Source organism: Schistocerca piceifrons, chromosome 8 (assembly GCF_021461385.2).
Source record: "Schistocerca piceifrons isolate TAMUIC-IGC-003096 chromosome 8, iqSchPice1.1, whole genome shotgun sequence".
NCBI classification, from domain to species: domain Eukaryota; kingdom Metazoa; phylum Arthropoda; class Insecta; order Orthoptera; family Acrididae; genus Schistocerca; species Schistocerca piceifrons.
In genome coordinates this window covers 141,130,746-141,158,199 of record NC_060145.1, presented here as the reverse complement: position 1 = coordinate 141,158,199, position 27,454 = coordinate 141,130,746, and the positions used below count along the sequence as shown (strand labels likewise).

Below are 27,454 nucleotides of genomic sequence, written 5' to 3'. Positions count from 1 at the left end.
TAGGCGACGCAGACAACGCTTTTCCAAGTGTCCCATGTCACGCACCGAAGAGCGCGCATCTGTCCGCACAGCAGAGTGGCGCAGTGGAAGCGTGCTGGGCCCATAACCCAGAGGTCCGTGGATCGAAACCACGCTCTGCTAAAATTATTCTTTTTCTTGGGTGCTTCGAGCTCGATCATTAATCCTGGGGTGCGCTGATTCAGCGTCGACGGCAAACCCTGTGAGTTGTGAAACGACGACGTCGTGTGCAGAATACGAGAAACACTTCCTAAGACGCAGACTTTCTTACGATTTTTCAGCAATTACATTCCTTGATCACAACGGTAATGCTTTTTCGGGCCACACGCGCAACCTTCGCGATATAAAAATCGCATCTCCCCGGCGGGGAATCGAACCCCGGTCTCCCGCGTGACAGGCGGGGATACTAACCACTATACTACCGAGGAACACGCAGTCCTTGTCTACAGTGCACGCACATTTATGGTTCTCATGTACGCGATACATCTCAAACCTAGCGTCCCGATGCTTCCATAGTCAGCTGCTACGAAATAGAAGTATGCCCCAGGTGAGGCTCGAACTCACAACCCCGGCATTGCTCACGGCTACTGCCTTATAAGTACCGTGCGCTAACCAATTGCGCCACTGGGGCTACAGCACAGTGCTTACAGTTAGCGGTATTCACTTTGATGCCAACCTGTTGTGGCTACAGACCCGTCATACGACCGTCACCTGCGGCCATACTGCGACGTTAGCACCTGTCTACGAATGCTTCATACGATTCTTGTTTTATATGCTACACTTACAAGCATGTCAACCGCTTGTCATCACCGAAAAAATGCAAAAAAACGGCCGCCTTGCATTCCGCTACCTGTCCATCAGCGACGGCAGATCTGTGGCAAGCTCTAAGCTGTGCAGGCGCTCCGTGGCCGAGCAGCAGGAGGAGAGATGCCTTCCTTGGTGGCAGCTCCCTGCAGAGTGCCGAAGACCAGAGTGGCCGCGCCGCCGTTGTCAGTGGATGACATGCAATTGCCGAGCCACGGAGAACACGTTGCTTTGCGATGTGCACCCGCCTCGTAGCAGAAAACGCGAACAGTGGCCCTGTGGCGCAACGGATAACGCGTCTGACTACGGATCAGAAGATTCCAGGTTCGAATCCTGGCAGGGTCGGCATTTTGTTAGTTGCGGGCGCGTAGCTAGGCAGTGCATTCGAATGTCTCCACCTTCGTGGAGTGCAATGTTAATCCTGAGCATCTCGCAGCTGCATCTCGAGACGATCGCGGTAAATATCGCTTCGTGCAAGCGTCAGCGTAGCGTCAGTCGAGCAAAGTCGAGACAAGTGAAGCTGGCAGATGCTACGCAGTTAATTAAACGGTAGGCGACGCAGACAACGCTTTTCCAAGTGTCCCATGTCACGCACCGAAGAGCGCGCATCTGTCCGCACAGCAGAGTGGCGCAGTGGAAGCGTGCTGGGCCCATAACCCAGAGGTCCGTGGATCGAAACCACGCTCTGCTAAAATTATTCTTTTTCTTGGGTGCTTCGAGCTCGATCATTAATCCTGGGGTGCGCTGATTCAGCGTCGACGGCAAACCCTGTGAGTTGTGAAACGACGACGTCGTGTGCAGAATACGAGAAACACTTCCTAAGACGCAGACTTTCTTACGATTTTTTAGCAATTACATTCCTTGATCACAACGGTAATGCTTTTTCGGGCCACACGCGCAACCTTCGCGATATAAAAATCGCATCTCCCCGGCGGGGAATCGAACCCCGGTCTCCCGCGTGACAGGCGGGGATACTAACCACTATACTACCGAGGAACACGCAGTCCTTGTCTACAGTGCACGCACATTTATGGTTCTCATGTACGCGATACATCTCAAACCTAGCGTCCCGATGCTTCCATAGTCAGCTGCTACGAAATAGAAGTATGCCCCAGGTGAGGCTCGAACTCACAACCCCGGCATTGCTCACGGCTACTGCCTTATAAGTACCGTGCGCTAACCAATTGCGCCACTGGGGCTACAGCACAGTGCTTACAGTTAGCGGTATTCACTTTGATGCCAACCTGTTGTGGCTACAGACCCGTCATACGACCGTCACCTGCGGCCATACTGCGACGTTAGCACCTGTCTACGAATGCTTCATACGATTCTTGTTTTATATGCTACACTTACAAGCATGTCAACCGCTTGTCATCACCGAAAAAATGCAAAAAAACGGCCGCCTTGCATTCCGCTACCTGTCCATCAGCGACGGCAGATCTGTGGCAAGCTCTAAGCTGTGCAGGCGCTCCGTGGCCGAGCAGCAGGAGGAGAGATGCCTTCCTTGGTGGCAGCTCCCTGCAGAGTGCCGAAGACCAGAGTGGCCGCGCCGCCGTTGTCAGTGGATGACATGCAATTGCCGAGCCACGGAGAACACGTTGCTTTGCGATGTGCACCCGCCTCGTAGCAGAAAACGCGAACAGTGGCCCTGTGGCGCAACGGATAACGCGTCTGACTACGGATCAGAAGATTCCAGGTTCGAATCCTGGCAGGGTCGGCATTTTGTTAGTTGCGGGCGCGTAGCTAGGCAGTGCATTCGAATGTCTCCACCTTCGTGGAGTGCAATGTTAATCCTGAGCATCTCGCAGCTGCATCTCGAGACGATCGCGGTAAATATCGCTTCGTGCAAGCGTCAGCGTAGCGTCAGTCGAGCAAAGTCGAGACAAGTCAAGCTGGCAGATGCTACGCAGTTAATTAAACGGTAGGCGACGCAGACAACGCTTTTCCAAGTGTCCCATGTCACGCACCGAAGAGCGCGCATCTGTCCGCACAGCAGAGTGGCGCAGTGGAAGCGTGCTGGGCCCATAACCCAGAGGTCCGTGGATCGAAACCACGCTCTGCTAAAATTATTCTTTTTCTTGGGTGCTTCGAGCTCGATCATTAATCCTGGGGTGCGCTGATTCAGCGTCGACGGCAAACCCTGTGAGTTGTGAAACGACGACGTCGTGTGCAGAATACGAGAAACACTTCCTAAGACGCAGACTTTCTTACGATTTTTCAGCAATTACATTCCTTGATCACAACGGTAATGCTTTTTCGGGCCACACGCGCAACCTTCGCGATATAAAAATCGCATCTCCCCGGCGGGGAATCGAACCCCGGTCTCCCGCGTGACAGGCGGGGATACTAACCACTATACTACCGAGGAACACGCAGTCCTTGTCTACAGTGCACGCACATTTATGGTTCTCATGTACGCGATACATCTCAAACCTAGCGTCCCGATGCTTCCATAGTCAGCTGCTACGAAATAGAAGTATGCCCCAGGTGAGGCTCGAACTCACAACCCCGGCATTGCTCACGGCTACTGCCTTATAAGTACCGTGCGCTAACCAATTGCGCCACTGGGGCTACAGCACAGTGCTTACAGTTAGCGGTATTCACTTTGATGCCAACCTGTTGTGGCTACAGACCCGTCATACGACCGTCACCTGCGGCCATACTGCGACGTTAGCACCTGTCTACGAATGCTTCATACGATTCTTGTTTTATATGCTACACTTACAAGCATGTCAACCGCTTGTCATCACCGAAAAAATGCAAAAAAACGGCCGCCTTGCATTCCGCTACCTGTCCATCAGCGACGGCAGATCTGTGGCAAGCTCTAAGCTGTGCAGGCGCTCCGTGGCCGAGCAGCAGGAGGAGAGATGCCTTCCTTGGTGGCAGCTCCCTGCAGAGTGCCGAAGACCAGAGTGGCCGCGCCGCCGTTGTCAGTGGATGACATGCAATTGCCGAGCCACGGAGAACACGTTGCTTTGCGATGTGCACCCGCCTCGTAGCAGAAAACGCGAACAGTGGCCCTGTGGCGCAACGGATAACGCGTCTGACTACGGATCAGAAGATTCCAGGTTCGAATCCTGGCAGGGTCGGCATTTTGTTAGTTGCGGGCGCGTAGCTAGGCAGTGCATTCGAATGTCTCCACCTTCGTGGAGTGCAATGTTAATCCTGAGCATCTCGCAGCTGCATCTCGAGACGATCGCGGTAAATATCGCTTCGTGCAAGCGTCAGCGTAGCGTCAGTCGAGCAAAGTCGAGACAAGTGAAGCTGGCAGATGCTACGCAGTTAATTAAACGGTAGGCGACGCAGACAACGCTTTTCCAAGTGTCCCATGTCACGCACCGAAGAGCGCGCATCTGTCCGCACAGCAGAGTGGCGCAGTGGAAGCGTGCTGGGCCCATAACCCAGAGGTCCGTGGATCGAAACCACGCTCTGCTAAAATTATTCTTTTTCTTGGGTGCTTCGAGCTCGATCATTAATCCTGGGGTGCGCTGATTCAGCGTCGACGGCAAACCCTGTGAGTTGTGAAACGACGACGTCGTGTGCAGAATACGAGAAACACTTCCTAAGACGCAGACTTTCTTACGATTTTTTAGCAATTACATTCCTTGATCACAACGGTAATGCTTTTTCGGGCCACACGCGCAACCTTCGCGATATAAAAATCGCATCTCCCCGGCGGGGAATCGAACCCCGGTCTCCCGCGTGACAGGCGGGGATACTAACCACTATACTACCGAGGAACACGCAGTCCTTGTCTACAGTGCACGCACATTTATGGTTCTCATGTACGCGATACATCTCAAACCTAGCGTCCCGATGCTTCCATAGTCAGCTGCTACGAAATAGAAGTATGCCCCAGGTGAGGCTCGAACTCACAACCCCGGCATTGCTCACGGCTACTGCCTTATAAGTACCGTGCGCTAACCAATTGCGCCACTGGGGCTACAGCACAGTGCTTACAGTTAGCGGTATTCACTTTGATGCCAACCTGTTGTGGCTACAGACCCGTCATACGACCGTCACCTGCGGCCATACTGCGACGTTAGCACCTGTCTACGAATGCTTCATACGATTCTTGTTTTATATGCTACACTTACAAGCATGTCAACCGCTTGTCATCACCGAAAAAATGCAAAAAAACGGCCGCCTTGCATTCCGCTACCTGTCCATCAGCGACGGCAGATCTGTGGCAAGCTCTAAGCTGTGCAGGCGCTCCGTGGCCGAGCAGCAGGAGGAGAGATGCCTTCCTTGGTGGCAGCTCCCTGCAGAGTGCCGAAGACCAGAGTGGCCGCGCCGCCGTTGTCAGTGGATGACATGCAATTGCCGAGCCACGGAGAACACGTTGCTTTGCGATGTGCACCCGCCTCGTAGCAGAAAACGCGAACAGTGGCCCTGTGGCGCAACGGATAACGCGTCTGACTACGGATCAGAAGATTCCAGGTTCGAATCCTGGCAGGGTCGGCATTTTGTTAGTTGCGGGCGCGTAGCTAGGCAGTGCATTCGAATGTCTCCACCTTCGTGGAGTGCAATGTTAATCCTGAGCATCTCGCAGCTGCATCTCGAGACGATCGCGGTAAATATCGCTTCGTGCAACCGTCAGCGTAGCGTCAGTCGAGCAAAGTCGAGACAAGTCAAGCTGGCAGATGCTACGCAGTTAATTAAACGGTAGGCGACGCAGACAACGCTTTTCCAAGTGTCCCATGTCACGCACCGAAGAGCGCGCATCTGTCCGCACAGCAGAGTGGCGCAGTGGAAGCGTGCTGGGCCCATAACCCAGAGGTCCGTGGATCGAAACCACGCTCTGCTAAAATTATTCTTTTTCTTGGGTGCTTCGAGCTCGATCATTAATCCTGGGGTGCGCTGATTCAGCGTCGACGGCAAACCCTGTGAGTTGTGAAACGACGACGTCGTGTGCAGAATACGAGAAACACTTCCTAAGACGCAGACTTTCTTACGATTTTTTAGCAATTACATTCCTTGATCACAACGGTAATGCTTTTTCGGGCCACACGCGCAACCTTCGCGATATAAAAATCGCATCTCCCCGGCGGGGAATCGAACCCCGGTCTCCCGCGTGACAGGCGGGGATACTAACCACTATACTACCGAGGAACACGCAGTCCTTGTCTACAGTGCACGCACATTTATGGTTCTCATGTACGCGATACATCTCAAACCTAGCGTCCCGATGCTTCCATAGTCAGCTGCTACGAAATAGAAGTATGCCCCAGGTGAGGCTCGAACTCACAACCCCGGCATTGCTCACGGCTACTGCCTTATAAGTACCGTGCGCTAACCAATTGCGCCACTGGGGCTACAGCACAGTGCTTACAGTTAGCGGTATTCACTTTGATGCCAACCTGTTGTGGCTACAGACCCGTCATACGACCGTCACCTGCGGCCATACTGCGACGTTAGCACCTGTCTACGAATGCTTCATACGATTCTTGTTTTATATGCTACACTTACAAGTATGTCAACCGCTTGTCATCACCGAAAAAATGCAAAAAAACGGCCGCCTTGCATTCCGCTACCTGTCCATCAGCGACGGCAGATCTGTGGCAAGCTCTAAGCTGTGCAGGCGCTCCGTGGCCGAGCAGCAGGAGGAGAGATGCCTTCCTTGGTGGCAGCTCCCTGCAGAGTGCCGAAGACCAGAGTGGCCGCGCCGCCGTTGTCAGTGGATGACATGCAATTGTCGAGCCACGGAGAACACGTTGTTTTGCGATGTGCACCCGCCTCGTAGCACAAAACGCGAACAGTGGCCCTGTGGCGCAACGGATAACGCGTCTGACTACGGATCAGAAGATTCCAGGTTCGAATCCTGGCAGGGTCGGCATTTTGTTAGTTGCGGGCGCGTAGCTAGGCAGTGCATTCGAATGTCTCCACCTTCGTGGAGTGCAATGTTAATCCTGAGCATCTCGCAGCTGCATCTCGAGACGATCGCGGTAAATATCGCTTCGTGCAAGCGTCAGCGTAGCGTCAGTCGAGCAAAGTCGAGACAAGTCAAGCTGGCAGATGCTACGCAGTTAATTAAACGGTAGGCGACGCAGACAACGCTTTTCCAAGTGTCCCATGTCACGCACCGAAGAGCGCGCATCTGTCCGCACAGCAGAGTGGCGCAGTGTAAGCGTGCTGGGCCCATAACCCAGAGGTCCGTGGATCGAAACCACGCTCTGCTAAAATTATTCTTTTTCTTGGGTGCTTCGAGCTCGATCATTAATCCTGGGGTGCGCTGATTCAGCGTCGACGGCAAACCCTGTGAGTTGTGAAACGACGACGTCGTGTGCAGAATACGAGAAACACTTCCTAAGACGCAGACTTTCTTACGATTTTTTAGCAATTACATTCCTTGATCACAACGGTAATGCTTTTTCGGGCCACACGCGCAACCTTCGCGATATAAAAATCGCATCTCCCCGGCGGGGAATCGAACCCCGGTCTCCCGCGTGACAGGCGGGGATACTAACCACTATACTACCGAGGAACACGCAGTCCTTGTCTACAGTGCACGCACATTTATGGTTCTCATGTACGCGATACATCTCAAACCTAGCGTCCCGATGCTTCCATAGTCAGCTGCTACGAAATAAAAGTATGCCCCAGGTGAGGCTCGAACTCACAACCCCGGCATTGCTCACGGCTACTGCCTTATAAGTACCGTGCGCTAACCAATTGCGCCACTGGGGCTACAGCACAGTGCTTACAGTTAGCGGTATTCACTTTGATGCCAACCTGTTGTGGCTACAGACCCGTCATACGACCGTCACCTGCGGCCATACTGCGACGTTAGCACCTGTCTACGAATGCTTCATACGATTCTTGTTTTATATGCTACACTTACAAGTATGTCAACCGCTTGTCATCACCGAAAAAATGCAAAAAAACGGGCGCCTTGCATTCCGCTACCTGTCCATCAGCGACGGCAGATCTGTGGCAAGCTCTAAGCTGTGCAGGCGCTCCGTGGCCGAGCAGCAGGAGGAGAGATGCCTTCCTTGGTGGCAGCTCCCTGCAGAGTGCCGAAGACCAGAGTGGCCGCGCCGCCGTTGTCAGTGGATGACATGCAATTGTCGAGCCACGGAGAACACGTTGTTTTGCGATGTGCACCCGCCTCGTAGCACAAAACGCGAACAGTGGCCCTGTGGCGCAACGGATAACGCGTCTGACTACGGATCAGAAGATTCCAGGTTCGAATCCTGGCAGGGTCGGCATTTTGTTAGTTGCGGGCGCGTAGCTAGGCAGTGCATTCGAATGTCTCCACCTTCGTGGAGTGCAATGTTAATCCTGAGCATCTCGCAGCTGCATCTCGAGACGATCGCGGTAAATATCGCTTCGTGCAAGCGTCAGCGTAGCGTCAGTCGAGCAAAGTCGAGACAAGTCAAGCTGGCAGATGCTACGCAGTTAATTAAACGGTAGGCGACGCAGACAACGCTTTTCCAAGTGTCCCATGTCACGCACCGAAGAGCGCGCATCTGTCCGCACAGCAGAGTGGCGCAGTGGAAGCGTGCTGGGCCCATAACCCAGAGGTCCGTGGATCGAAACCACGCTCTGCTAAAATTATTCTTTTTCTTGGGTGCTTCGAGCTCGATCATTAATCCTGGGGTGCGCTGATTCAGCGTCGACGGCAAACCCTGTGAGTTGTGAAACGACGACGTCGTGTGCAGAATACGAGAAACACTTCCTAAGACGCAGACTTTCTTACGATTTTTTAGCAATTACATTCCTTGATCACAACGGTAATGCTTTTTCGGGCCACACGCGCAACCTTCGCGATATAAAAATCGCATCTCCCCGGCGGGGAATCGAACCCCGGTCTCCCGCGTGACAGGCGGGGATACTAACCACTATACTACCGAGGAACACGCAGTCCTTGTCTACAGTGCACGCACATTTATGGTTCTCATGTACGCGATACATCTCAAACCTAGCGTCCCGATGCTTCCATAGTCAGCTGCTACGAAATAGAAGTATGCCCCAGGTGAGGCTCGAACTCACAACCCCGGCATTGCTCACGGCTACTGCCTTATAAGTACCGTGCGCTAACCAATTGCGCCACTGGGGCTACAGCACAGTGCTTACAGTTAGCGGTATTCACTTTGATGCCAACCTGTTGTGGCTACAGACCCGTCATACGACCGTCACCTGCGGCCATACTGCGACGTTAGCACCTGTCTACGAATGCTTCATACGATTCTTGTTTTATATGCTACACTTACAAGTATGTCAACCGCTTGTCATCACCGAAAAAATGCAAAAAAACGGCCGCCTTGCATTCCGCTACCTGTCCATCAGCGACGGCAGATCTGTGGCAAGCTCTAAGCTGTGCAGGCGCTCCGTGGCCGAGCAGCAGGAGGAGAGATGCCTTCCTTGGTGGCAGCTCCCTGCAGAGTGCCGAAGACCAGAGTGGCCGCGCCGCCGTTGTCAGTGGATGACATGCAATTGTCGAGCCACGGAGAACACGTTGTTTTGCGATGTGCACCCGCCTCGTAGCACAAAACGCGAACAGTGGCCCTGTGGCGCAACGGATAACGCGTCTGACTACGGATCAGAAGATTCCAGGTTCGAATCCTGGCAGGGTCGGCATTTTGTTAGTTGCGGGCGCGTAGCTAGGCAGTGCATTCGAATGTCTCCACCTTCGTGGAGTGCAATGTTAATCCTGAGCATCTCGCAGCTGCATCTCGAGACGATCGCGGTAAATATCGCTTCGTGCAAGCGTCAGCGTAGCGTCAGTCGAGCAAAGTCGAGACAAGTCAAGCTGGCAGATGCTACGCAGTTAATTAAACGGTAGGCGACGCAGACAACGCTTTTCCAAGTGTCCCATGTCACGCACCGAAGAGCGCGCATCTGTCCGCACAGCAGAGTGGCGCAGTGGAAGCGTGCTGGGCCCATAACCCAGAGGTCCGTGGATCGAAACCACGCTCTGCTAAAATTATTCTTTTTCTTGGGTGCTTCGAGCTCGATCATTAATCCTGGGGTGCGCTGATTCAGCGTCGACGGCAAACCCTGTGAGTTGTGAAACGACGACGTCGTGTGCAGAATACGAGAAACACTTCCTAAGACGCAGACTTTCTTACGATTTTTTAGCAATTACATTCCTTGATCACAACGGTAATGCTTTTTCGGGCCACACGCGCAACCTTCGCGATATAAAAATCGCATCTCCCCGGCGGGGAATCGAACCCCGGTCTCCCGCGTGACAGGCGGGGATACTAACCACTATACTACCGAGGAACACGCAGTCCTTGTCTACAGTGCACGCACATTTATGGTTCTCATGTACGCGATACATCTCAAACCTAGCGTCCCGATGCTTCCATAGTCAGCTGCTACGAAATAGAAGTATGCTCCAGGTGAGGCTCGAACTCACAACCCCGGCATTGCTCACGGCTACTGCCTTATAAGTACCGTGCGCTAACCAATTGCGCCACTGGGGCTACAGCACAGTGCTTACAGTTAGCGGTATTCACTTTGATGCCAACCTGTTGTGGCTACAGACCCGTCATACGACCGTCACCTGCGGCCATACTGCGACGTTAGCACCTGTCTACGAATGCTTCATACGATTCTTGTTTTATATGCTACACTTACAAGCATGTCAACCGCTTGTCATCACCGAAAAAATGCAAAAAAACGGCCGCCTTGCATTCCGCTACCTGTCCATCAGCGACGGCAGATCTGTGGCAAGCTCTAAGCTGTGCAGGCGCTCCGTGGCCGAGCAGCAGGAGGAGAGATGCCTTCCTTGGTGGCAGCTCCCTGCAGAGTGCCGAAGACCAGAGTGGCCGCGCCGCCGTTGTCAGTGGATGACATGCAATTGCCGAGCCACGGAGAACACGTTGCTTTGCGATGTGCACCCGCCTCGTAGCAGAAAACGCGAACAGTGGCCCTGTGGCGCAACGGATAACGCGTCTGACTACGGATCAGAAGATTCCAGGTTCGAATCCTGGCAGGGTCGGCATTTTGTTAGTTGCGGGCGCGTAGCTAGGCAGTGCATTCGAATGTCTCCACCTTCGTGGAGTGCAATGTTAATCCTGAGCATCTCGCAGCTGCATCTCGAGACGATCGCGGTAAATATCGCTTCGTGCAAGCGTCAGCGTAGCGTCAGTCGAGCAAAGTCGAGACAAGTCAAGCTGGCAGATGCTACGCAGTTAATTAAACGGTAGGCGACGCAGACAACGCTTTTCCAAGTGTCCCATGTCACGCACCGAAGAGCGCGCATCTGTCCGCACAGCAGAGTGGCGCAGTGGAAGCGTGCTGGGCCCATAACCCAGAGGTCCGTGGATCGAAACCACGCTCTGCTAAAATTATTCTTTTTCTTGGGTGCTTCGAGCTCGATCATTAATCCTGGGGTGCGCTGATTCAGCGTCGACGGCAAACCCTGTGAGTTGTGAAACGACGACGTCGTGTGCAGAATACGAGAAACACTTCCTAAGACGCAGACTTTCTTACGATTTTTTAGCAATTACATTCCTTGATCACAACGGTAATGCTTTTTCGGGCCACACGCGCAACCTTCGCGATATAAAAATCGCATCTCCCCGGCGGGGAATCGAACCCCGGTCTCCCGCGTGACAGGCGGGGATACTAACCACTATACTACCGAGGAACACGCAGTCCTTGTCTACAGTGCACGCACATTTATGGTTCTCATGTACGCGATACATCTCAAACCTAGCGTCCCGATGCTTCCATAGTCAGCTGCTACGAAATAGAAGTATGCCCCAGGTGAGGCTCGAACTCACAACCCCGGCATTGCTCACGGCTACTGCCTTATAAGTACCGTGCGCTAACCAATTGCGCCACTGGGGCTACAGCACAGTGCTTACAGTTAGCGGTATTCACTTTGATGCCAACCTGTTGTGGCTACAGACCCGTCATACGACCGTCACCTGCGGCCATACTGCGACGTTAGCACCTGTCTACGAATGCTTCATACGATTCTTGTTTTATATGCTACACTTACAAGCATGTCAACCGCTTGTCATCACCGAAAAAATGCAAAAAAACGGCCGCCTTGCATTCCGCTACCTGTCCATCAGCGACGGCAGATCTGTGGCAAGCTCTAAGCTGTGCAGGCGCTCCGTGGCCGAGCAGCAGGAGGAGAGATGCCTTCCTTGGTGGCAGCTCCCTGCAGAGTGCCGAAGACCAGAGTGGCCGCGCCGCCGTTGTCAGTGGATGACATGCAATTGCCGAGCCACGGAGAACACGTTGCTTTGCGATGTGCACCCGCCTCGTAGCAGAAAACGCGAACAGTGGCCCTGTGGCGCAACGGATAACGCGTCTGACTACGGATCAGAAGATTCCAGGTTCGAATCCTGGCAGGGTCGGCATTTTGTTAGTTGCGGGCGCGTAGCTAGGCAGTGCATTCGAATGTCTCCACCTTCGTGGAGTGCAATGTTAATCCTGAGCATCTCGCAGCTGCATCTCGAGACGATCGCGGTAAATATCGCTTCGTGCAAGCGTCAGCGTAGCGTCAGTCGAGCAAAGTCGAGACAAGTCAAGCTGGCAGATGCTACGCAGTTAATTAAACGGTAGGCGACGCAGACAACGCTTTTCCAAGTGTCCCATGTCACGCACCGAAGAGCGCGCATCTGTCCGCACAGCAGAGTGGCGCAGTGGAAGCGTGCTGGGCCCATAACCCAGAGGTCCGTGGATCGAAACCACGCTCTGCTAAAATTATTCTTTTTCTTGGGTGCTTCGAGCTCGATCATTAATCCTGGGGTGCGCTGATTCAGCGTCGACGGCAAACCCTGTGAGTTGTGAAACGACGACGTCGTGTGCAGAATACGAGAAACACTTCCTAAGACGCAGACTTTCTTACGATTTTTTAGCAATTACATTCCTTGATCACAACGGTAATGCTTTTTCGGGCCACACGCGCAACCTTCGCGATATAAAAATCGCATCTCCCCGGCGGGGAATCGAACCCCGGTCTCCCGCGTGACAGGCGGGGATACTAACCACTATACTACCGAGGAACACGCAGTCCTTGTCTACAGTGCACGCACATTTATGGTTCTCATGTACGCGATACATCTCAAACCTAGCGTCCCGATGCTTCCATAGTCAGCTGCTACGAAATAGAAGTATGCCCCAGGTGAGGCTCGAACTCACAACCCCGGCATTGCTCACGGCTACTGCCTTATAAGTACCGTGCGCTAACCAATTGCGCCACTGGGGCTACAGCACAGTGCTTACAGTTAGCGGTATTCACTTTGATGCCAACCTGTTGTGGCTACAGACCCGTCATACGACCGTCACCTGCGGCCATACTGCGACGTTAGCACCTGTCTACGAATGCTTCATACGATTCTTGTTTTATATGCTACACTTACAAGCATGTCAACCGCTTGTCATCACCGAAAAAATGCAAAAAAACGGCCGCCTTGCATTCCGCTACCTGTCCATCAGCGACGGCAGATCTGTGGCAAGCTCTAAGCTGTGCAGGCGCTCCGTGGCCGAGCAGCAGGAGGAGAGATGCCTTCCTTGGTGGCAGCTCCCTGCAGAGTGCCGAAGACCAGAGTGGCCGCGCCGCCGTTGTCAGTGGATGACATGCAATTGCCGAGCCACGGAGAACACGTTGCTTTGCGATGTGCACCCGCCTCGTAGCAGAAAACGCGAACAGTGGCCCTGTGGCGCAACGGATAACGCGTCTGACTACGGATCAGAAGATTCCAGGTTCGAATCCTGGCAGGGTCGGCATTTTGTTAGTTGCGGGCGCGTAGCTAGGCAGTGCATTCGAATGTCTCCACCTTCGTGGAGTGCAATGTTAATCCTGAGCATCTCGCAGCTGCATCTCGAGACGATCGCGGTAAATATCGCTTCGTGCAAGCGTCAGCGTAGCGTCAGTCGAGCAAAGTCGAGACAAGTCAAGCTGGCAGATGCTACGCAGTTAATTAAACGGTAGGCGACGCAGACAACGCTTTTCCAAGTGTCCCATGTCACGCACCGAAGAGCGCGCATCTGTCCGCACAGCAGAGTGGCGCAGTGGAAGCGTGCTGGGCCCATAACCCAGAGGTCCGTGGATCGAAACCACGCTCTGCTAAAATTATTCTTTTTCTTGGGTGCTTCGAGCTCGATCATTAATCCTGGGGTGCGCTGATTCAGCGTCGACGGCAAACCCTGTGAGTTGTGAAACGACGACGTCGTGTGCAGAATACGAGAAACACTTCCTAAGACGCAGACTTTCTTACGATTTTTTAGCAATTACATTCCTTGATCACAACGGTAATGCTTTTTCGGGCCACACGCGCAACCTTCGCGATATAAAAATCGCATCTCCCCGGCGGGGAATCGAACCCCGGTCTCCCGCGTGACAGGCGGGGATACTAACCACTATACTACCGAGGAACACGCAGTCCTTGTCTACAGTGCACGCACATTTATGGTTCTCATGTACGCGATACATCTCAAACCTAGCGTCCCGATGCTTCCATAGTCAGCTGCTACGAAATAGAAGTATGCCCCAGGTGAGGCTCGAACTCACAACCCCGGCATTGCTCACGGCTACTGCCTTATAAGTACCGTGCGCTAACCAATTGCGCCACTGGGGCTACAGCACAGTGCTTACAGTTAGCGGTATTCACTTTGATGCCAACCTGTTGTGGCTACAGACCCGTCATACGACCGTCACCTGCGGCCATACTGCGACGTTAGCACCTGTCTACGAATGCTTCATACGATTCTTGTTTTATATGCTACACTTACAAGCATGTCAACCGCTTGTCATCACCGAAAAAATGCAAAAAAACGGCCGCCTTGCATTCCGCTACCTGTCCATCAGCGACGGCAGATCTGTGGCAAGCTCTAAGCTGTGCAGGCGCTCCGTGGCCGAGCAGCAGGAGGAGAGATGCCTTCCTTGGTGGCAGCTCCCTGCAGAGTGCCGAAGACCAGAGTGGCCGCGCCGCCGTTGTCAGTGGATGACACGCAATTGTCGAGCCACGGAGAACACGTTGTTTTGCGATGTGCACCCGCCTCGTAGCACAAAACGCGAACAGTGGCCCTGTGGCGCAACGGATAACGCGTCTGACTACGGATCAGAAGATTCCAGGTTCGAATCCTGGCAGGGTCGGCATTTTGTTAGTTGCGGGCGCGTAGCTAGGCAGTGCATTCGAATGTCTCCACCTTCGTGGAGTGCAATGTTAATCCTGAGCATCTCGCAGCTGCATCTCGAGACGATCGCGGTAAATATCGCTTCGTGCAAGCGTCAGCGTAGCGTCAGTCGAGCAAAGTCGAGACAAGTCAAGCTGGCAGATGCTACGCAGTTAATTAAACGGTAGGCGACGCAGACAACGCTTTTCCAAGTGTCCCATGTCACGCACCGAAGAGCGCGCATCTGTCCGCACAGCAGAGTGGCGCAGTGGAAGCGTGCTGGGCCCATAACCCAGAGGTCCGTGGATCGAAACCACGCTCTGCTAAAATTATTCTTTTTCTTGGGTGCTTCGAGCTCGATCATTAATCCTGGGGTGCGCTGATTCAGCGTCGACGGCAAACCCTGTGAGTTGTGAAACGACGACGTCGTGTGCAGAATACGAGAAACACTTCCTAAGACGCAGACTTTCTTACGATTTTTTAGCAATTACATTCCTTGATCACAACGGTAATGCTTTTTCGGGCCACACGCGCAACCTTCGCGATATAAAAATCGCATCTCCCCGGCGGGGAATCGAACCCCGGTCTCCCGCGTGACAGGCGGGGATACTAACCACTATACTACCGAGGAACACGCAGTCCTTGTCTACAGTGCACGCACATTTATGGTTCTCATGTACGCGATACATCTCAAACCTAGCGTCCCGATGCTTCCATAGTCAGCTGCTACGAAATAGAAGTATGCCCCAGGTGAGGCTCGAACTCACAACCCCGGCATTGCTCACGGCTACTGCCTTATAAGTACCGTGCGCTAACCAATTGCGCCACTGGGGCTACAGCACAGTGCTTACAGTTAGCGGTATTCACTTTGATGCCAACCTGTTGTGGCTACAGACCCGTCATACGACCGTCACCTGCGGCCATACTGCGACGTTAGCACCTGTCTACGAATGCTTCATACGATTCTTGTTTTATATGCTACACTTACAAGCATGTCAACCGCTTGTCATCACCGAAAAAATGCAAAAAAACGGCCGCCTTGCATTCCGCTACCTGTCCATCAGCGACGGCAGATCTGTGGCAAGCTCTAAGCTGTGCAGGCGCTCCGTGGCCGAGCAGCAGGAGGAGAGATGCCTTCCTTGGTGGCAGCTCCCTGCAGAGTGCCGAAGACCAGAGTGGCCGCGCCGCCGTTGTCAGTGGATGACATGCAATTGTCGAGCCACGAAGAACACGTTGTTTTGCGATGTGCACCCGCCTCGTAGCACAAAACGCGAACAGTGGCCCTGTGGCGCAACGGATAACGCGTCTGACTACGGATCAGAAGATTCCAGGTTCGAATCCTGGCAGGGTCGGCATTTTGTTAGTTGCGGGCGCGTAGCTAGGCAGTGCATTCGAATGTCTCCACCTTCGTGGAGTGCAATGTTAATCCTGAGCATCTCGCAGCTGCATCTCGAGACGATCGCGGTAAATATCGCTTCGTGCAAGCGTCAGCGTAGCGTCAGTCGAGCAAAGTCGAGACAAGTCAAGCTGGCAGATGCTACGCAGTTAATTAAACGGTAGGCGACGCAGACAACGCTTTTCCAAGTGTCCCATGTCACGCACCGAAGAGCGCGCATCTGTCCGCACAGCAGAGTGGCGCAGTGGAAGCGTGCTGGGCCCATAACCCAGAGGTCCGTGGATCGAAACCACGCTCTGCTAAAATTATTCTTTTTCTTGGGTGCTTCGAGCTCGATCATTAATCCTGGGGTGCGCTGATTCAGCGTCGACGGCAAACCCTGTGAGTTGTGAAACGACGACGTCGTGTGCAGAATACGAGAAACACTTCCTAAGACGCAGACTTTCTTACGATTTTTTAGCAATTACATTCCTTGATCACAACGGCAATGCTTTTTCGGGCCACACGCGCAACCTTCGCGATATAAAAATCGCATCTCCCCGGCGGGGAATCGAACCCCGGTCTCCCGCGTGACAGGCGGGGATACTAACCACTATACTACCGAGGAACACGCAGTCCTTGTCTACAGTGCACGCACATTTATGGTTCTCATGTACGCGATACATCTCAAACCTAGCGTCCCGATGCTTCCATAGTCAGCTGCTACGAAATAAAAGTATGCCCCAGGTGAGGCTCGAACTCACAACCCCGGCATTGCTCACGGCTACTGCCTTATAAGTACCGTGCGCTAACCAATTGCGCCACTGGGGCTACAGCAGAGTGCTTACAGTTAGCGGTATTCACTTTGATGCCAACCTGTTGTGGCTACAGACCCGTCATACGACCGTCACCTGCGGCCATACTGCGACGTTAGCACCTGTCTACGAATGCTTCATACGATTCTTGTTTTATATGCTACACTTACAAGCATGTCAACCGCTTGTCATCACCGAAAAAATGCAAAAAAACGGCCGCCTTGCATTCCGCTACCTGTCCATCAGCGACGGCAGATCTGTGGCAAGCTCTAAGCTGTGCAGGCGCTCCGTGGCCGAGCAGCAGGAGGAGAGATGCCTTCCTTGGTGGCAGCTCCCTGCAGAGTGCCGAAGACCAGAGTGGCCGCGCCGCCGTTGTCAGTGGATGACATGCAATTGTCGAGCCACGGAGAACACGTTGCTTTGCGATGTGCACCCGCCTCGTAGCACAAAACGCGAACAGTGGCCCTGTGGCGATACGGATAACGCGTCTGACTACGGATCAGAAGATTCCAGGTTCGAATCCTGGCAGGGTCGGCATTTTGTTAGTTGCGGGCGCGTAGCTAGGCAGTGCATTCGAATGTCTCCACCTTCGTGGAGTGCAATGTTAATCCTGAGCATCTCGCAGCTGCATCTCGAGACGATCGCGGTAAATATCGCTTCGTGCAAGCGTCAGCGTAGCGTCAGTCGAGCAAAGTCGAGACAAGTCAAGCTGGCAGATGCTACGCAGTTAATTAAACGGTAGGCGACGCAGACAACGCTTTTCCAAGTGTCCCATGTCACGCACCGAAGAGCGCGCATCTGTCCGCACAGCAGAGTGGCGCAGTGGAAGCGTGCTGGGCCCATAACCCAGAGGTCCGTGGATCGAAACCACGCTCTGCTAAAATTATTCTTTTTCTTGGGTGCTTCGAGCTCGATCATTAATCCTGGGGTGCGCTGATTCAGCGTCGACGGCAAACCCTGTGAGTTGTGAAACGACGACGTCGTGTGCAGAATACGAGAAACACTTCCTAAGACGCAGACTTTCTTACGATTTTTTAGCAATTACATTCCTTGATCACAACGGCAATGCTTTTTCGGGCCACACGCGCAACCTTCGCGATATAAAAATCGCATCTCCCCGGCGGGGAATCGAACCCCGGTCTCCCGCGTGACAGGCGGGGATACTAACCACTATACTACCGAGGAACACGCAGTCCTTGTCTACAGTGCACGCACATTTATGGTTCTCATGTACGCGATACATCTCAAACCTAGCGTCCCGATGCTTCCATAGTCAGCTGCTACGAAATAAAAGTATGCCCCAGGTGAGGCTCGAACTCACAACCCCGGCATTGCTCACGGCTACTGCCTTATAAGTACCGTGCGCTAACCAATTGCGCCACTGGGGCTACAGCACAGTGCTTACAGTTAGCGGTATTCACTTTGATGCCAACCTGTTGTGGCTACAGACCCGTCATACGACCGTCACCTGCGGCCATACTGCGACGTTAGCACCTGTCTACGAATGCTTCATACGATTCTTGTTTTATATGCTACACTTACAAGCATGTCAACCGCTTGTCATCACCGAAAAAATGCAAAAAAAACGGCCGCCTTGCATTCCGCTACCTGTCCATCAGCGACGGCAGATCTGTGGCAAGCTCTAAGCTGTGCAGGCGCTCCGTGGCCGAGCAGCAGGAGGAGAGATGCCTTCCTTGGTGGCAGCTCCCTGCAGAGTGCCGAAGACCAGAGTGGCCGCGCCGCCGTTGTCAGTGGATGACATGCAATTGTCGAGCCACGGAGAACACGTTGCTTTGCGATGTGCACCCGCCTCGTAGCACAAAACGCGAACAGTGGCCCTGTGGCGCAACGGATAACGCGTCTGACTACGGATCAGAAGATTCCAGGTTCGAATCCGCCAGTTCCGCTTTAGACGCCGTGCAGTGTGGACGTGCCTAGTCTTCCGCTCCGCCGTAGCGTTACGTATAGTGGACTATCGTTTTTGTTACGTGTTGTGTTGCAACTTCTGAGAGTATTTCTCCGTCGTTGTTTCGTACCTTGTGTTACTTTCTGTCCTTATTTCAGTGTTTTTTGTGTAGCGGTTTCGACCGCATATTTTGAAAATGTCGTCCCAGGTTATTCCTCGTCAGGCTACAGTTAGTTTTGCTTTTGACAAGTCAACCCGCCATGTGCAACCTAGTTCTCTTGAGATTCATGATTGGTTGGTAGATACCTTTGGTGTTCATTCGGATCAGGTGCACACTGCTTATTTTGATACCGAACTGTATGTTTTCTTTGTTAAGTTTATGGACCCACTTCAGGTTGATAAAATTCTTTCTAAATATGGTCATCAAGTTCTCTTTCGGCATCGGGATGATTCTGTAAGTACCGTGCAGCTTTCCAATGCTTCCATCACGTATACCAATGTTCGTGTTTACAACCTTCCACCGGAGGTGGATAATGTCTATCTTAAGGAGGGTCTACAGAAGTATGGTGATGTAAAGAGCATTCGCCTTGAACGCTGGTCAAGCCAACATCGCCTGCAATGTTACAGTGGTATTCGTTCAGTCGAAATGCACGTTAAGCAGAATATTCCATCTCACCTGCAGATCGGTGGATATCGTGTCCATGTAACATATAGTGGTCAGGTTGGCACCTGTTTTTTGTGCAATGAAAGTGGTCACGTGCGTACCGACTGTCCGCGGAGAGTTTTTGTTTTAAAAAATTCTCTCGAACAGCGTCGCAAGTTAACGGTCGCTGACCTCGTTGCAGGTGGTTCTGCTCTTGGTGTAGCACAGTCCAGTGGTAGTAGCGCCCCGCCACAGGTTTTGCGCACCCCTGATACAGAATTTCCTCCTTTGCGTGCTAAATCTGATGTTGTTCCGTCTGTCCCTCAGGTGGGTGTGCCACTTTTGAATAATAAGAGGCGTCGCCCACACGATGGAAATAGCACGGATGAGGATCTCCCTGAGATGCCCCAGTCCGAGCGACCGGCATCCTCCGAGCCACTGTGTACTGTAGCTGCTCCCTGCCCTCCTGAGGTAGCGGTTCCGGTGGCGGCTGCTGGCGCCCCTCCGGCCTCCGACGCAGCTTCTCTCGAGTCGGGTCGTCGGTCGGGCCTGTTGGCGCCGTCTTCCGAACCGACTTCGATGTCACAACAAGTGGAGCCGCGACAACTTCCTGCTTCGCTGCCCCATACCTCTGCCAGCGGAGCTGCTCCGCTTCTTTCCAACTCTGCGGCCTCGGACCTTCCTGCTCACGTTTCGCCTCCGTGCAGTCCATGTTTGCCGGAAGCTAGTGCAGGTGTTGACCATTCCGTTTTGTCGGATGTTTCCCCCGCGACCCCGGATCCCGCATGTGGACCGGCGCGGGTGGTGTCGGATACAGAACTTGACCCTCCTACGTCACCGGCGGCTGAAGTTTCCTTGCCCGTCAGCCGACGCAAGTTACGCGTTCAGCCGAACGTTAATGCTGTTCGTAAAAAACCGAAACGTAAGGGATCCGCGGAACGGGGTAGCAGTCCCCCTCCCTCGGATGCCTCCGTCACCCCTGCTATGGACTGTGACGCTGGTGCGTCGGTGTAGGTGATTTGTTTTCTCGCTTTTCTCTCTATGGTTCAAGCATACACCTTTCTTACCTTAAATGTTAACCGTATTCAGTCCGACGTTCGCATTGCCTCTTTGCGGCAGTTTATTTACGACGCCTGTGCGGACGTAGTGTTTTTGCAGGAAGTGTTGTTTTCTGATCTCTCTCTACCTGGATTTCAAACTGTTTTTAATGTCGCGCCGGAATATTCAACAGGAACTGCTCTTTTCTTTCGAGAGGGCATTCCTATTACTGACATTGAATTCCTTGCCTCTGGCCGTGGGATTGGTTGTCGTCTTTTTGATCTCCGCCTCGTTGTTTTGTATGCCCCCTCTGGTTCGGGTCACACTGTGGCTCGATCGCGCTTTTATAAAGAAGAGCTTATTTATCTTTTGCGCCAGAGTCCTCGGAGTCTCCTGCTCGGAGGCGATTTTAATTGTGTTTTACGCCCTGCAGACCAGTCCCCCAATTTTAATTATTGCCGTGATTTACATGACTTAGTTCGTACGATGCATCTGCGTGATGTTTGGGCACACAAATATCCAACCCTGGTGAAATATACGTTTTTTACCGCGTCCTCATGCAGTAGACTCGACAGATTCTATTTATCTGATTTTTTATGTGATAAAATTCTTTCTGTCGATGTTATTCCTACTAGTTTTTCTGACCATTGTGCTTTTACTGCAACTGTAAATCTTAGTCGCCAACCTGCAAAACTTTATCGTTCCCAGTGGATGTTAAATGTTTCCCACCTTGCCGACAGTGCTATGGATGATGTTATAAGTGGCGTGTGGGAGCGATGTCTTCGCTCTGTCCCGCGATACCCCTCCTTGCTGGTTTGGTGGACTGCGTTTGCCAAGCCCAAGATTCGTCAGACTTTGATTTTCTACTGTGCTGCTAGGACGCGTGATTTTAAGAACACGTATGAATATTACTACTCTGTCCTGCGTGAACTATATGACGCGGCGGGTACCTCTCCACTGCGGATCCATGATGTTCGTCGTATTAAAGCCAAGCTCTTGAGCCTTAAACGACGACAGATGGATGGTCTGCGAGTTAAGTCGAAACCTCACTCTCTTGTTGAAGGTGAACTGACATCCTTGTACCACCTGCTACGGCATCAGACTCGTCGTCGTCGCTCCTTCATCTCTTCTCTTACGGTGGATGATGGGCGACAGCTTAGTGCACAGGAGGAAATGGTTCGTGCTCTTCATCAGTATTACACTAGTCTCTATTCTGCCGATGATTCTGGTGAGTCTCTTTCGGATGATGTCTTTGGGGATCTAACTGCGACGATCGCGCCTGACGCGAACGGCGAATTTCTCCGGGAGTTCCAGGTAGATGATGTTTTCGATTTTATTGCTCGCTCTCCGTCCAGTAAATCGCCGGGTCCAGACGGCCTGCCTAAAGAATTTTATCTCCGTTTTTGGCCTCTTTTGGGTGGCATTTTTACGCAGATTTTAAATGAGATTGTCAGAGGGATGGATGTGCCTGCCGATTTTAAAGTAGGGAAAATTGTTTTAATTCCGAAGTCCTCTGGTCGTTTATCTGCTGCCAATCTTCGTCCGCTCACATTGCTGAATTTTGACTATAAGACAGCTGCTAGAGCGCTCAATAGCCGGCTGTCTTCTCTGCTTCGGGGTGTGATTGGTGCACATCAATGTTGTTTTCATGATAGATCTATTCTGACACCAGTAGCCGAATATCGGGATGTTGTCTCGGTTGCGGCGGTTACAAACGTACATTGTGCCTTTGCCTTCCTTGATTTTTATAAGGCTTTTGATCACGTCAGTCATGTGTTTTTAGATCGTGTTTTAGGTACAATAGGTTTTAACGCTTCATCACGTGGTGTTCTTGGCAATTTGTACAGGGGAATAACAGCTCGGGTGTCAGTCAATGGGCAGCTGACGCCGCCCATTGCTATCCGCCGCGGAGTGCCTCAGGGTAGTCCGCTCTCTATGTCTTTATTCGTTTTGTCCCTGGAACCGCTGCTTCGGACTATTGCTCTCAAGCTTCAGGGTATGTCCCTCTCTGGTGGGAAGCTCTCGGTTAAGGCATATGCGGATGATGTCGTTGTTCTCCTCCGTCAACGAGATGATATCCCGTTGTTGAAAGGGGCAGTTGATGCATACTGTCGTGTCTCTGGAGCGCGTCTCAATCAGGGTAAATGTAAGTTCCTTGATATTCGAGGATTTCGCGATGCTGACGTCCCTTGGGCCACTTTTGTCGATCGCCATACGTCCTTGGGGATTATCATTGATCGGTGTCCTCTAAAAATGGCGGCTCTCAATTGGAAATCTGTCACCGAGAAGATACAGGGGGCTCTGATGGTCCATGAGCAGCGCTCTGCTACCATTTTGCAGAAAGTCAGAATTTTAGACACCTACGTCCTATGTAAAGCTTATTATGTTGCTCAGCTGTTCCCACTTCCCATGATGGTGGCGAAAAGGTTGCGCCAATTGTCTAGCAGGTTTATATGGAAGGGCCATCTATTCAAGTTACGTTACGAGGTAATGACGAAACCGCGTCTCTCCGGAGGCTTGGGCCTCTCTGACATTACTCGCAAGGCGTCTGCTTTGTACGTCCGCCGAACGACTCTAATTGTTACGCAAGAAGTGACTTCAATTACATCCAGGCTTTTTACTGTTGTGCGTCCGGCGAGCCTTGCTCCACCTGTCGATGTCGGACGCCTAAATTTTAAGTTGAAACACATTCGGGAATTTTACATTGCGGTGAGTTACCTCGGTGACGTCTTCTTGCGGCGACCGGTGCCAACGACCAAGAGCTTGATTGCCCGCTGGGAGGGGCTGGCCAGTCCCAATCCAATAGAACTGGCGTCTCCATCCGTGTCCTGGAGGAACGTCTGGAAGAACGTTAGTCTGCCGATCCACTCTATGGCCGTGGCGTCCACGTGGTATAGCGTAATAAATAATTTGGTTCCCACCAATGTACGACTGCACCGTATTGGTCTTTCTGACACGGACACCTGTACTCGGTGTGGTCTCCTGGATACCCTTGAACATCGATTCACCTGCTGTGGGCACCTTGCTAATTGGCGTTGGCTCAGGAAACAACTTGCTTTTGTCACTAGGTCTGCTGAAGCCGCTTATACTATTGACATCATCGTCCGGCCCGATTCTTCCTTTTTTCCGCGGACGAAGCTCCATACCGTCATGTGGTTGATTGGCCATTTCGTACATTTTGTCAACAGTTGTCATGAAGAGGATGGACACCTAGCGTTTCGGCAGTACATGCTTACTGCTTACTGGCAGCGCTTGCGATTGCCAGGCCTCCGAGATGATTTTGCCAATATGCTTAGCCTGACATTTGAAAGAGAGGGTGTTGGCTAAGGTCACCTGTGTGAGCCATTTTCTTTTATACTGTTTCTGAATTTGCCGCCTTTATGTATGTTTCTTCTCTACACCAGGACTGAAGTTTTCGTGTTTTAACCTTTATTTCAGTAAGCAGTCTACATTATATAGTCATGTTTTAGGATTTTAATTTCAGTACTGTACTTCTTTTGAAGTGGCTGTGTGGTGGATATTCTTTAATATTTTTTTCAATAGATATATTCGTTCGAGTGGTAGAGTGTCTGCTTCAAAAAAAAAAAAAAAAAAAAAAAATCCTGGCAGGGTCGGCATTTTGTTAGCTGCGGGCGCGTAGCTAGGCAGTGCATTCGAATGTCTCCACCTTCGTGGAGTGCAATGTTAATCCTGAGCATCTCGCAGCTGCATCTCGAGACGATCGCGGTAAATATCGCTTCGTGCAAGCGTCAGCGTAGCGTCAGTCGAGCAAAGTCGAGACAAGTCAAGCTGGCAGATGCTACGCAGTTAATTAAACGGTAGGCGACGCAGACAACGCTTTTCCAAGTGTCCCATGTCACGCACCGAAGAGCGCGCATCTGTCCGCACAGCAGAGTGGCGCAGTGGAAGCGTGCTGGGCCCATAACCCAGAGGTCCGTGGATCGAAACCACGCTCTGCTAAAATTATTCTTTTTCTTGGGTGCTTCGAGCTCGATCATTAATCCTGGGGTGCGCTGATTCAGCGTCGACGGCAAACCCTGTGAGTTGTGAAACGACGACGTCGTGTGCAGAATACGAGAAACACTTCCTAAGACGCAGACTTTCTTACGATTTTTTAGCAATTACATTCCTTGATCACAACGGCAATGCTTTTTCGGGCCACACGCGCAACCTTCGCGATATAAAAATCGCATCTCCCCGGCGGGGAATCGAACCCCGGTCTCCCGCGTGACATGCGGGGATACTAACCACTATACTACCGAGGAACACGCAGTCCTTGTCTACAGTGCACGCACATTTATGGTTCTCATGTACGCGATACATCTCAAACCTAGCGTCCCGATGCTTCCATAGTCAGCTGCTACGAAATAAAAGTATGCCCCAGGTGAGGCTCGAACTCACAACCCCGGCATTGCTCACGGCTACTGCCTTATAAGTACCGTGCGCTAACCAATTGCGCCACTGGGGCTACAGCACAGTGCTTACAGTTAGCGGTATTCACTTTGATGCCAACCTGTTGTGGCTACAGACCCGTCATACGACCGTCACCTGCGGCCATACTGCGACGTTAGCACCTGTCTACGAATGCTTCATACGATTCTTGTTTTATATGCTACACTTACAAGCATGTCAACCGCTTGTCATCACCGAAAAAATGCAAAAAAACGGCCGCCTTGCATTCCGCTACCTGTCCATCAGCGACGGCAGATCTGTGGCAAGCTCTAAGCTGTGCAGGCGCTCCGTGGCCGAGCAGCAGGAGGAGAGATGCCTTCCTTGGTGGCAGCTCCCTGCAGAGTGCCGAAGACCAGAGTGGCCGCGCCGCCGTTGTCAGTGGATGACATGCAATTGTCGAGCCACGGAGAACACGTTGCTTTGCGATGTGCACCCGCCTCGTAGCACAAAACGCGAACAGTGGCCCTGTGGCGCAACGGATAACGCGTCTGACTACGGATCAGAAGATTCCAGGTTCGAATCCTGGCAGGGTCGGCATTTTGTTAGTTGCGGGCGCGTAGCTAGGCAGTGCATTCGAATGTCTCCACCTTCGTGGAGTGCAATGTTAATCCTGAGCATCTCGCAGCTGCATCTCGAGACGATCGCGGTAAATATCGCTTCGTGCAAGCGTCAGCGTAGCGTCAGTCGAGCAAAGTCGAGACAAGTCAAGCTGGCAGATGCTACGCAGTTAATTAAACGGTAGGCGACGCAGACAACGCTTTTCCAAGTGTCCCATGTCACGCACCGAAGAGCGCGCGTCTGTCCGCACAGCAGAGTGGCGCAGTGGAAGCGTGCTGGGCCCATAACCCAGAGGTCCGTGGATCGAAACCACGCTCTGCTAAAATTATTCTTTTTCTTGGGTGCTTCGAGCTCGATCATTAATCCTGGGGTGCGCTGATTCAGCGTCGACGGCAAACCCTGTGAGTTGTGAAACGACGACGTCGTGTGCAGAATACGAGAAACACTTCCTAAGACGCAGACTTTCTTACGATTTTTTAGCAATTACATTCCTTGATCACAACGGCAATGCTTTTTCGGGCCACACGCGCAACCTTCGCGATATAAAAATCGCATCTCCCCGGCGGGGAATCGAACCCCGGTCTCCCGCGTGACATGCGGGGATACTAACCACTATACTACCGAGGAACACGCAGTCCTTGTCTACAGTGCACGCACATTTATGGTTCTCATGTACGCGATACATCTCAAACCTAGCGTCCCGATGCTTCCATAGTCAGCTGCTACGAAATAAAAGTATGCCCCAGGTGAGGCTCGAACTCACAACCCCGGCATTGCTCACGGCTACTGCCTTATAAGTACCGTGCGCTAACCAATTGCGCCACTGGGGCTACAGCACAGTGCTTACAGTTAGCGGTATTCACTTTGATGCCAACCTGTTGTGGCTACAGACCCGTCATACGACCGTCACCTGCGGCCATACTGCGACGTTAGCACCTGTCTACGAATGCTTCATACGATTCTTGTTTTATATGCTACACTTACAAGCATGTCAACCGCTTGTCATCACCGAAAAAATGCAAAAAAACGGCCGCCTTGCATTCCGCTACCTGTCCATCAGCGACGGCAGATCTGTGGCAAGCTCTAAGCTGTGCAGGCGCTCCGTGGCCGAGCAGCAGGAGGAGAGATGCCTTCCTTGGTGGCAGCTCCCTGCAGAGTGCCGAAGACCAGAGTGGCCGCGCCGCCGTTGTCAGTGGATGACATGCAATTGCCGAGCCACGGAGAACACGTTGCTTTGCGATGTGCACCCGCCTCGTAGCAGAAAACGCGAGCAGTGGCCCTGTGGCGCAACGGATAACGCGTCTGACTACGGATCAGAAGATTCCAGGTTCGAATCCTGGCAGGGTCGGCATTTTGTTAGTTGCGGGCGCGTAGCTAGGCAGTGCATTCGAATGTCTCCACCTTCGTGGAGTGCAATGTTAATCCTGAGCATCTCGCAGCTGCATCTCGAGACGATCGCGGTAAATATCGCTTCGTGCAAGCGTCAGCGTAGCGTCAGTCGAGCAAAGTCGAGACAAGTCAAGCTGGCAGATGCTACGCAGTTAATTAAACGGTAGGCGACGCAGACAACGCTTTTCCAAGTGTCCCATGTCACGCACCGAAGAGCGCGCATCTGTCCGCACAGCAGAGTGGCGCAGTGGAAGCGTGCTGGGCCCATAACCCAGAGGTCCGTGGATCGAAACCACGCTCTGCTAAAATTATTCTTTTTCTTGGGTGCTTCGAGCTCGATCATTAATCCTGGGGTGCGCTGATTCAGCGTC

The 27,454-nt window shown here is 52.4% G+C and overlaps 47 non-coding genes across 47 annotated transcripts; 15 read left to right on the top strand and 32 right to left on the bottom strand.

The window, feature by feature from the left end:
* Positions 1–374: 374 nt before the first annotated feature.
* Trnad-guc lies at positions 375–446 on the bottom strand. Its single transcript has one exon. It is a non-coding gene; the product is annotated as a tRNA-Asp (tRNA).
* Positions 447–557: 111 nt separating this feature from the next.
* On the bottom strand, positions 558–649 carry Trnai-uau. The gene is given in 2 exon segments: positions 558–593; positions 612–649. It is a non-coding gene; the product is annotated as a tRNA-Ile (tRNA).
* A 445-nt stretch (positions 650–1,094) lies between these two features.
* Positions 1,095–1,167, top strand: Trnar-acg. Its single transcript has one exon. It is a non-coding gene; the product is annotated as a tRNA-Arg (tRNA).
* Positions 1,168–1,746: 579 nt separating this feature from the next.
* Positions 1,747–1,818, bottom strand: Trnad-guc. Its single transcript has one exon. It is a non-coding gene; the product is annotated as a tRNA-Asp (tRNA).
* Positions 1,819–1,929: 111 nt separating this feature from the next.
* On the bottom strand, positions 1,930–2,021 carry Trnai-uau. The gene is given in 2 exon segments: positions 1,930–1,965; positions 1,984–2,021. It is a non-coding gene; the product is annotated as a tRNA-Ile (tRNA).
* Positions 2,022–2,466: 445 nt separating this feature from the next.
* Positions 2,467–2,539, top strand: Trnar-acg. The gene has a single exon. It is a non-coding gene; the product is annotated as a tRNA-Arg (tRNA).
* Positions 2,540–3,118: 579 nt separating this feature from the next.
* Positions 3,119–3,190, bottom strand: Trnad-guc. The gene has a single exon. It is a non-coding gene; the product is annotated as a tRNA-Asp (tRNA).
* A 111-nt stretch (positions 3,191–3,301) lies between these two features.
* On the bottom strand, positions 3,302–3,393 carry Trnai-uau. Its single transcript is given in 2 exon segments — positions 3,302–3,337; positions 3,356–3,393. It is a non-coding gene; the product is annotated as a tRNA-Ile (tRNA).
* Positions 3,394–3,838: 445 nt separating this feature from the next.
* Positions 3,839–3,911, top strand: Trnar-acg. The gene has a single exon. It is a non-coding gene; the product is annotated as a tRNA-Arg (tRNA).
* A 579-nt stretch (positions 3,912–4,490) lies between these two features.
* On the bottom strand, positions 4,491–4,562 carry Trnad-guc. The gene has a single exon. It is a non-coding gene; the product is annotated as a tRNA-Asp (tRNA).
* A 111-nt stretch (positions 4,563–4,673) lies between these two features.
* On the bottom strand, positions 4,674–4,765 carry Trnai-uau. Its single transcript is given in 2 exon segments — positions 4,674–4,709; positions 4,728–4,765. It is a non-coding gene; the product is annotated as a tRNA-Ile (tRNA).
* A 445-nt stretch (positions 4,766–5,210) lies between these two features.
* On the top strand, positions 5,211–5,283 carry Trnar-acg. Its single transcript has one exon. It is a non-coding gene; the product is annotated as a tRNA-Arg (tRNA).
* Positions 5,284–5,862: 579 nt separating this feature from the next.
* On the bottom strand, positions 5,863–5,934 carry Trnad-guc. Its single transcript has one exon. It is a non-coding gene; the product is annotated as a tRNA-Asp (tRNA).
* Positions 5,935–6,045: 111 nt separating this feature from the next.
* On the bottom strand, positions 6,046–6,137 carry Trnai-uau. Its single transcript is given in 2 exon segments — positions 6,046–6,081; positions 6,100–6,137. It is a non-coding gene; the product is annotated as a tRNA-Ile (tRNA).
* A 445-nt stretch (positions 6,138–6,582) lies between these two features.
* Trnar-acg lies at positions 6,583–6,655 on the top strand. The gene has a single exon. It is a non-coding gene; the product is annotated as a tRNA-Arg (tRNA).
* A 579-nt stretch (positions 6,656–7,234) lies between these two features.
* Positions 7,235–7,306, bottom strand: Trnad-guc. The gene has a single exon. It is a non-coding gene; the product is annotated as a tRNA-Asp (tRNA).
* A 111-nt stretch (positions 7,307–7,417) lies between these two features.
* Positions 7,418–7,509, bottom strand: Trnai-uau. Its single transcript is given in 2 exon segments — positions 7,418–7,453; positions 7,472–7,509. It is a non-coding gene; the product is annotated as a tRNA-Ile (tRNA).
* Positions 7,510–7,954: 445 nt separating this feature from the next.
* Positions 7,955–8,027, top strand: Trnar-acg. The gene has a single exon. It is a non-coding gene; the product is annotated as a tRNA-Arg (tRNA).
* A 579-nt stretch (positions 8,028–8,606) lies between these two features.
* Positions 8,607–8,678, bottom strand: Trnad-guc. Its single transcript has one exon. It is a non-coding gene; the product is annotated as a tRNA-Asp (tRNA).
* Positions 8,679–8,789: 111 nt separating this feature from the next.
* On the bottom strand, positions 8,790–8,881 carry Trnai-uau. The gene is given in 2 exon segments: positions 8,790–8,825; positions 8,844–8,881. It is a non-coding gene; the product is annotated as a tRNA-Ile (tRNA).
* Positions 8,882–9,326: 445 nt separating this feature from the next.
* On the top strand, positions 9,327–9,399 carry Trnar-acg. Its single transcript has one exon. It is a non-coding gene; the product is annotated as a tRNA-Arg (tRNA).
* A 579-nt stretch (positions 9,400–9,978) lies between these two features.
* Trnad-guc lies at positions 9,979–10,050 on the bottom strand. Its single transcript has one exon. It is a non-coding gene; the product is annotated as a tRNA-Asp (tRNA).
* Positions 10,051–10,161: 111 nt separating this feature from the next.
* On the bottom strand, positions 10,162–10,253 carry Trnai-uau. The gene is given in 2 exon segments: positions 10,162–10,197; positions 10,216–10,253. It is a non-coding gene; the product is annotated as a tRNA-Ile (tRNA).
* Positions 10,254–10,698: 445 nt separating this feature from the next.
* On the top strand, positions 10,699–10,771 carry Trnar-acg. Its single transcript has one exon. It is a non-coding gene; the product is annotated as a tRNA-Arg (tRNA).
* Positions 10,772–11,350: 579 nt separating this feature from the next.
* Positions 11,351–11,422, bottom strand: Trnad-guc. Its single transcript has one exon. It is a non-coding gene; the product is annotated as a tRNA-Asp (tRNA).
* Positions 11,423–11,533: 111 nt separating this feature from the next.
* On the bottom strand, positions 11,534–11,625 carry Trnai-uau. The gene is given in 2 exon segments: positions 11,534–11,569; positions 11,588–11,625. It is a non-coding gene; the product is annotated as a tRNA-Ile (tRNA).
* A 445-nt stretch (positions 11,626–12,070) lies between these two features.
* Positions 12,071–12,143, top strand: Trnar-acg. The gene has a single exon. It is a non-coding gene; the product is annotated as a tRNA-Arg (tRNA).
* Positions 12,144–12,722: 579 nt separating this feature from the next.
* Trnad-guc lies at positions 12,723–12,794 on the bottom strand. Its single transcript has one exon. It is a non-coding gene; the product is annotated as a tRNA-Asp (tRNA).
* A 111-nt stretch (positions 12,795–12,905) lies between these two features.
* Trnai-uau lies at positions 12,906–12,997 on the bottom strand. The gene is given in 2 exon segments: positions 12,906–12,941; positions 12,960–12,997. It is a non-coding gene; the product is annotated as a tRNA-Ile (tRNA).
* A 445-nt stretch (positions 12,998–13,442) lies between these two features.
* On the top strand, positions 13,443–13,515 carry Trnar-acg. The gene has a single exon. It is a non-coding gene; the product is annotated as a tRNA-Arg (tRNA).
* A 579-nt stretch (positions 13,516–14,094) lies between these two features.
* Positions 14,095–14,166, bottom strand: Trnad-guc. The gene has a single exon. It is a non-coding gene; the product is annotated as a tRNA-Asp (tRNA).
* Positions 14,167–14,277: 111 nt separating this feature from the next.
* On the bottom strand, positions 14,278–14,369 carry Trnai-uau. The gene is given in 2 exon segments: positions 14,278–14,313; positions 14,332–14,369. It is a non-coding gene; the product is annotated as a tRNA-Ile (tRNA).
* A 445-nt stretch (positions 14,370–14,814) lies between these two features.
* Positions 14,815–14,887, top strand: Trnar-acg. The gene has a single exon. It is a non-coding gene; the product is annotated as a tRNA-Arg (tRNA).
* A 579-nt stretch (positions 14,888–15,466) lies between these two features.
* On the bottom strand, positions 15,467–15,538 carry Trnad-guc. The gene has a single exon. It is a non-coding gene; the product is annotated as a tRNA-Asp (tRNA).
* Positions 15,539–15,649: 111 nt separating this feature from the next.
* Positions 15,650–15,741, bottom strand: Trnai-uau. Its single transcript is given in 2 exon segments — positions 15,650–15,685; positions 15,704–15,741. It is a non-coding gene; the product is annotated as a tRNA-Ile (tRNA).
* Positions 15,742–16,186: 445 nt separating this feature from the next.
* Positions 16,187–16,259, top strand: Trnar-acg. The gene has a single exon. It is a non-coding gene; the product is annotated as a tRNA-Arg (tRNA).
* A 579-nt stretch (positions 16,260–16,838) lies between these two features.
* Trnad-guc lies at positions 16,839–16,910 on the bottom strand. Its single transcript has one exon. It is a non-coding gene; the product is annotated as a tRNA-Asp (tRNA).
* A 111-nt stretch (positions 16,911–17,021) lies between these two features.
* On the bottom strand, positions 17,022–17,113 carry Trnai-uau. The gene is given in 2 exon segments: positions 17,022–17,057; positions 17,076–17,113. It is a non-coding gene; the product is annotated as a tRNA-Ile (tRNA).
* A 445-nt stretch (positions 17,114–17,558) lies between these two features.
* Trnar-acg lies at positions 17,559–17,631 on the top strand. The gene has a single exon. It is a non-coding gene; the product is annotated as a tRNA-Arg (tRNA).
* A 579-nt stretch (positions 17,632–18,210) lies between these two features.
* On the bottom strand, positions 18,211–18,282 carry Trnad-guc. The gene has a single exon. It is a non-coding gene; the product is annotated as a tRNA-Asp (tRNA).
* A 111-nt stretch (positions 18,283–18,393) lies between these two features.
* Trnai-uau lies at positions 18,394–18,485 on the bottom strand. Its single transcript is given in 2 exon segments — positions 18,394–18,429; positions 18,448–18,485. It is a non-coding gene; the product is annotated as a tRNA-Ile (tRNA).
* A 6,392-nt stretch (positions 18,486–24,877) lies between these two features.
* Positions 24,878–24,949, bottom strand: Trnad-guc. The gene has a single exon. It is a non-coding gene; the product is annotated as a tRNA-Asp (tRNA).
* Positions 24,950–25,060: 111 nt separating this feature from the next.
* On the bottom strand, positions 25,061–25,152 carry Trnai-uau. The gene is given in 2 exon segments: positions 25,061–25,096; positions 25,115–25,152. It is a non-coding gene; the product is annotated as a tRNA-Ile (tRNA).
* A 445-nt stretch (positions 25,153–25,597) lies between these two features.
* Trnar-acg lies at positions 25,598–25,670 on the top strand. Its single transcript has one exon. It is a non-coding gene; the product is annotated as a tRNA-Arg (tRNA).
* A 579-nt stretch (positions 25,671–26,249) lies between these two features.
* On the bottom strand, positions 26,250–26,321 carry Trnad-guc. The gene has a single exon. It is a non-coding gene; the product is annotated as a tRNA-Asp (tRNA).
* Positions 26,322–26,432: 111 nt separating this feature from the next.
* On the bottom strand, positions 26,433–26,524 carry Trnai-uau. Its single transcript is given in 2 exon segments — positions 26,433–26,468; positions 26,487–26,524. It is a non-coding gene; the product is annotated as a tRNA-Ile (tRNA).
* Positions 26,525–26,969: 445 nt separating this feature from the next.
* On the top strand, positions 26,970–27,042 carry Trnar-acg. Its single transcript has one exon. It is a non-coding gene; the product is annotated as a tRNA-Arg (tRNA).
* The last annotated feature ends 412 nt before the right edge of the window (positions 27,043–27,454 follow it).